The sequence below is a fragment of the Fukomys damarensis genome, unplaced genomic scaffold (assembly GCF_012274545.1).
Source record: "Fukomys damarensis isolate Sample0158 unplaced genomic scaffold, DMR_v1.0_HiC HiC_scaffold_11, whole genome shotgun sequence".
Classification (NCBI taxonomy): Eukaryota; Metazoa; Chordata; class Mammalia; order Rodentia; family Bathyergidae; genus Fukomys; species Fukomys damarensis.
This window is the reverse complement of record NW_022900923.1, coordinates 28,600,284-28,607,509: the sequence shown is the minus strand read 5'-3', so window position 1 is coordinate 28,607,509 and position 7,226 is coordinate 28,600,284. Positions and strand designations below refer to the sequence as shown.

At 34.8% G+C, this 7,226-nt stretch overlaps 1 pseudogene; it reads right to left on the bottom strand.

Annotated features, from left to right (window-relative positions):
• LOC117285514 overlaps positions 1-806 on the bottom strand; it is a 74,245-nt pseudogene extending 73,439 nt beyond the window's left edge.
• Between the last annotated feature and the right edge of the window lie 6,420 nt (positions 807-7,226).

The window sequence follows — 7,226 nt, the reverse complement described above, 5'->3', positions numbered from 1 at the left end:
AAGCTCAAGAACCTGAGTTCAAAAAAAAAAAAAAAACAGAATAAAAAAACAAAAGGCAATGATTTTTAGCCTCAGATCAATCACTGTTTCTATTAGTATTTAAAGATTTGGCCTGTTATTTCCAGGGTCACAGATTCACATTATCATGAGCCAGTCACGGTGAGAATGAGAGACATGAAAAAAACCCAACTTTACCTTAAAATCAATAGTTGAGTAGACTTCATTAGCAGTACTCTTACGAAACAAGTGGTCCCCTCCGCGCCCCCTGTGAGGTAGGCAGCAGCACCACTGAGCTCTTCTTGAGAAAAATAAAGGTCTTTTTTTTTTTACAAGTCTTTGCCATTTTAGTTGATATTTTTTCCTGATACTTGAGGGTCCTTCAATATATTTGCCGTGTGCAAAGATTCTAAAAGTATATATGGAAAAGTCTGTAAAAGATGTGACTTGTTATATAAAGTAATATTAAAATTTATGATAATCTTTTCCATATGGTTCAGTGCAATGGTTTGAATATGCGTTATCCCTTCCAAAACTCCAAACTAAAGACATATTGAAATTTAATCCCCCGTTGTGTATTAAGAGGATGAAAACTTCATTCTTCCACATTATTTAAAGATGGGGTCTCTGGAAGATGATTAGGTAAATTGAAACACTTCAATGCTCATGATTTTATAAGAAGATAAATACCTGAACACACACACCCATATGGATTCCTTGTGTCTCACCATGTGAACTCCCACATCACCTCGTACTCTTCCAAGAAAGCCATCACTAGATGCAGCCCTGTGACCTTGTACCAGAACCATGAGCCGAAATCAACTTCTTTATACCAGTCTGTGATACTGTGGTATTGACAACAGGAAACGAGCTAATATTCCTTCTTAATTTTAAAAAGTCAGTGGAAGGCTCACTTTTCTCCCAGTTACTCCTGGCTCAGAGCTTGTTTTCAATAAATATTTAGTCTTACTTGTTTTTCACTTTCTGTGAATGTTCTCTTTCTGTCTTTAGCACTAACTCAAACATGAAATACAATCTTGTTGTGGGCTTTTCCTAAACTAATGACACAGTGCATTTGTGTTTGAATCAATGTTTACAATAGTTTTGGAGCAACAGAAGATATTTACATTACAAGAATGTAAATGACTTAAACTATATAATGGGTATAATTATAAAATTATACAAGAGAGATCCTTGCTTTTAAAAGTCCTTTAGACAATTGCTTCTCTGCCTTTTGGCTAAGATCCAGTGTAAAAGCCCTTTAGCCATCCTGTTTGGTTTGGCATTTTAAATATTCTCCCATAGAGTTCACCTATACTTTTAGTTCTTGGACTAACAGGACATTCTTAGCCCTGAATCCAGCCTGTCTCATCAGCTCTTGTGGGAAAGGGTCTACTTTCAGACATTTGCGTTGTCACTGGTACCACTATTACACTGGTCAACCTCAAATCACCTCAGTGCATTCAGCTGTTCTTTTCTTTGCTATCAACTACTGTCTACTCTTACTTTAAATAATAATTGATATGGGCACCACTTTGTTCACTCCCATGGTGCCCAAGCCTTTTAACACAAGTGTAGCTTTTGTTTTCAGTGTCTCTGATGGAATTCTTCCCATTGCTGCCAGATTCAGCTTCTAGAAACAGCATTTGCAATTCCATCTGTTTCAAACTTCTGACCAGATCTTGCCGGATTAAGTCGTAGCTTTTCAGAACAGTGTCACATAGCTTGTGTTTCCAAGTCACTAACCACACAGTCTTTACTACGAAATCATTATTTTCTTATTAGTTCTCCACCACAAAAACATATTACTGCCTCCACACCTTCATCTGTAATTTCCCTCCTGTATATATTTACTGAAACTATTCAACAAATACTATAAACTGAGCTTAAATAATACAAATTTATTTCTTATAGTTTTATAAGATAGAAGTCTGAGATCAAGGTGCTGTTAGCCTCATCTCTTGGCTTAAAGATGGCTGTGTTCAATCCGGTCTTTACATGGTCTTCCCTCTGGGTACATCTATGCCCTAATGTTTTCTGATGAGGACACTGATCCTATTCGATGAAAATCCACCCTAATGACCTCATTCAAGGACCTACCTCAAAATACAGTCACATTCTCAATTAGTAGAACTTAGAACTCTTAACTTATGAATGAGGAGGGGAGTGATTCATCCCATAACACACATAAAAGTTTCTCCTTCCTTGCTATTCCTCTCCAATTCCCAACATGACATTCAAATCCTATTTTCAATCATTCATAATCTTTCTCATTTGTCTTTCCCTCTTCCTTCTCTAAATTCTATTTCATTCACTTTGGTATTTGCATAGTATCACCTTCCTGGTTGCAAGTCTTCCATCTCCAGAAAGTTTAAACTGTGTGTTAAGCTCTCTAGTTTTTTGGTAAGTGGTAACAGTGTATGGATTCAAAACTCAAGAAGGCTGAGTCTCCTCAAACTTGAGGTTTAAATCCACCATATAAAAAGCTTGAAGTCACCACTCTGTCCTAACCACCAGAAAAAATCTGATCAAACTGGAAAAAAAAAAAAGAAAAAGTTTCCTCAGCCTGAGCTGTCCTTTTCTAAGGAAACTTTTCAGGGTGTTATTTTTTATGATATTGCTTTCATAGGTAACAAATTACTTTCTAAGTAGGAAAAAGTCACTATCCGGTTATCAACTAAAAAGCAATAAAGTCTTTTAAAAGAAATAATTTTCTTCTGTATAAGCACATGTGAGATCTCCTTGTAATTCACACTAAATCTTAAATTTTTTATCTTTTTTTTTTTTTTTTGGTACCAGGGATTGAACTCAGGACCTTGTGCTTGCAAGGCAGGCAGCGGCACCACTGATCTAAATCCCTGGCTCATAACTTTTTACCTTTATTCTATTCCCACCTTAAATAATTTCTTCAAACATACTTTTTCAGGTTATTGGGAACAAATGTCCTAAAATACAAATTAAGCATCTCAAATTCTTTCTTGTGCATTGGTCTCTTATACATAGTTTTCAAGACTCAAACAGAGGAAGATCTTTGAAAAAAAATCTCTATGTATACCTGCATTATCTTATTTAATCCTTTTCAATCCTGTGAATGCATACTATGATTACTACAATTTTATAGTTGAGGAAACCAACGCATAGTAATCTTTAAATAACTAGCCAAAACTGGCGTGACTTCACGGTGGAGTAAGACACAAGTAGTTTGACACCTGTGCTCAGAGATTATGTATGGTTGCACTCAGGAACAGGAAAGGCTGCTCCTCCTCTCTTTTCTCACTTTTAAATTTGTAATTGCGGATTCTTTTTCAAAAGCAAATGTCCATTTACAAAGAATAATAAATCAGAAAAAAATTATAAATATATTTTTTCTCATATATATATATGTATATGTATATGTATATGTGTATATATATATATATATATACATATATATATATCTTGTTTTTCAGTCAGTTGAGCAACATTAAACGAATTCATTTACATGTTCTTGGGCTATGTAGTCGCTTTGGATTTAGTTCTTTCAAGGCAACCGGATAGCAGGCCTGTACGTGGTTATGCTGCCCTCACGAGTCCAGTATTGTGAACTGCAAGTACAGTGGGATCCTAGCAACTCAACATCAAGCCCTCCGTGGGGTTGAGACTAGTTACACCCTCTCCAGCTATCCACTACTACTTTTAAAGCTTTTTTTTCATGTGACCTTAAAGCATCAGTGTAGTTTTCAAATACCTTTAACAGCAACTGTACTGTATACCTAAAATGTACCAATAAACTCAATGAGAAAAACAACCTTTAACAATTCATTGAGGAAATATACAAAGTGGAAGACTTCATTTAGTACAGATATGTATAATACTTTGTATTTAAAAGTATTGCATTCAAATTACAATTTTGTAGTAGGTAATATCAGAAATGCTCTTTTCCCTGCAAACTCAATATTCCAGTAGAGAAAATTGGTATAAATAATATTAAAAGTAAATGAAAAAGTCTTGAGATTTTTCCTGGGACACACAAATTTACCTAGTTGATCAATGTACAAGTCCTGGCACCTATTTAATATTAAATTTTTAGTATTAATCTTGGAAACAAGGAATATATGACAGTAAATTTAAAGTTCTCTATTCATAATTATTATTATGAGCCCATGTTAGTTAGATAAAATGTGTCATACAACAATAACTAAGTTAAATCTCCAAGTATAGTCTTTTTTATCTTCTTGGTAAATGGCTCATTAGCTTTCAAAGGAAATGATGATAGCAAAAAATCCTCTTTGCCCATGTCTTCATGATAATCTCATTGGCTTGACTACAGAGTTAATAACTAGAAACAGAGCATCAAAATTCTACCCTAAATAATGTAGGCAAATGCCTAGAATATGTAATCTAAGGCCACTAAAAAGCCTTTCAGTGCCTCCAGATTAAACTAGCTTTCCCCAGAGCACATACTTCCTGCTGCTAATATATTTGTTTCATAATGGTATAATTGGCAATGTGCAATAGAAAGAAAAGGGCTAAATGTGTAGGGGAAGTGGGAAGGGTAGGGGAAAGGAAATAAGGGAAAAGAAAAAATATGAGAAATGAAAAAATGGAAATAAAGTTTTTGTAAATAGAGAAGGAAGCGGGGGGAAAGGAGGGCAGGAGTATGGGGAAAAAATGAGAACCAAGACCTGTCATGTAAAGGCACAAGAGCCCAATGAGGAATGTAACTGTACTGTGTACCTACAATGTACCAATAAACTCAATGAGAAAAAAATATTTTTCATAAGTATTCCATGATATCTCTAGTAATGTGATTTTGAAATATCAAAACACATTATCTACAAAGAAAAGATGTTATAAATCAAAAATTCTTTAGCATATATGAGCTTAGCAGAATACTTAATGTCAAAGAGAAAACAGTAAACAAAACCTGAAAGTCAGGCTACAGGTGGTATTTTTTGGGCAGGAGACTAGAGGAATAGTCCAAAGGATACATTGGAATAGTCCAAAGGAGTAGCCATTGTGGGCTGTGGAAAGAAGCCAAATATTGAAAGAGAAAGTGGACTACCTGGACTACTTTAAGAATTTTACAGAAGACAAGGCAAATTCTGGAAATTTCTCAGGAAAGAGGGAAAAGTTTTATCAGAGTTTGCAGATCAGCTAAAAGCAAGGGGCAGAATGTTCAAATTTGTTTTCAAATTGATGACTATACCACAAAAATTTATTTTTCTCTCACATTTTTATTAGAGCATTTTGGTTACACAGATTAAGAGGTTTCATTCTGGCAGATTCATTCATGCTCATAACACAGTTTGGTCATTGTCACCACACTGTCACTTTTTACATAAAAATTATGTACATAGAAAAACCCAAAGATATCAAAAAGCTAAAGTTTTAATAAGTACCAGATTGATTATTCTTTCTCTTCTAAGCCAAGATGAGGAAAGAACCATATTCTATTCCTAAAAATCTTACCCTCTTTGTATCTTGATACGTTTAGAATGAACTAAATAAATGTAAAAAGAGAGAAAGAAATGTAACCAAAATAATGTAACTTCCAGATATAGAAAAGGGATTGTTTCAACTCTTAAAATGTAATTCCAACACTCCAAAGAGTGAGCATTTGAAAATTAACCAAGTAGTAATGAGTTTTTGCTTTATATATATTGGAGAAAAAGCAACTATTAGTCCTTTCCAAAGCTCTTTTTCAGGTTATGTGTTTATTTGCAGAACAATAGCTCTTTTGCATGGGAAATGTTGATACAATATATATACTCATCTCTAGGTAAGTCATGTTTCTCTCAGTGATCATAACATCCCCATATACACACACTACTAGGGATTGAACCCAGAGCCTTTGCACTGAGCTACACCCACAACCCTTTCTGTATGTTTTTTATTTTGAGACAGGATCTTGCTAAGTTTCTACATTGCCCAGGCAACACCCAAGCTGGGCTTGAACTTGGGGTGATCTCCTGACTCTGACTCCCAGAATGCTGGGAGTATGGGAGAGCACCATCACATCTGGCTGATTATGATAATCCTTTAACACACAAAGCAAGGATTCTGAGGTGTTATTTTAGATAACTTCCGTTTAAATTATTTGCTTTGTAATCAGGAAGGAAACTAAGAATAGAAAGAATACAGACAGATATAGTGGAGAAGCCATGCTGGATTCCTTGAAAGGCTTTCCTCTCTGCGCTAGGGCATAAGGCCATAGCTGGCTACACTGCCCCTTCCAGTACAGGCCAGTGTGGTACCCTAACTGGTGTTCTCTTTTAGTCTCTACCTATCTTCCCACTCAAAAGACAACATACTGTAGATGAGGAGTAAATTTTGGTTTTTAATCTCCGATGATTATATTAAACTATTTTTTTATTAGAAAGGTAAGGGAACACACTGACTTACCAAAGATTCTGGTTGTAAACAGTCTTGGACCATTATATTCTTTCCTTCCCCTCATGCTCCAACTTAGATCTATTTTTTATTCTTGTTACCATTCAATTTTAATAAAACTTTTTAAAATTTTTTCCTAAGACATTGATTACATTTGAATAACATATTAAAAGATAGAAAAGCATATTTACAGTATTGAAAGTTACTGAAAGTTTGTGCCAACTATTATTGGCTCTAGGATCTTGAGAAAATTACTCAGTCTTACTCTGTTTCTTCATTTATTAAACAGCAATAACTCTACATTGTGAAGACCAAAATGAAATTATGTCAATGAAAGTGTTTCGTAAACTTTTGAATGTTACCTAATGAAATACTAAAATGATATTATTAATAAGCGAAGGCCAGCTGGGCATGGTGGTACACACCTACAATCCCAGCACTCGGGAAGTTGAAGCAGAAGGATTGCAAGTTGGAGGGAGGAGGAGATAAAGAAGTTAAATTCTAAAACAACTTCATATTTCATTTTCCAAAAAAAGTTGTTTTCTTCATAAACTTTTTCTTAAGATATTAGAAATGTGGCAAGAATGTAAAAGCTTGAGAAACGCTTTAGGGACTAACCCTATATTAAAAAAGGCTGGTAGGCTAGACAATCTTTCATCACCATGACTACACCTTTGTACCTAACACTTGAAAATGAATGCTATTTATAGGTAAAGCCGCCCAGTTAATCCTCACAAGAGGATTACAAGACTGCCATTCAAGCAAAAGCCCTAACAGGTGGAATTTATATGAACTGATAAAAACAAGTTCTGGCAAAGCACTTGTAGAAGTGAATTCCAAAACTACTGAGCTCTTAT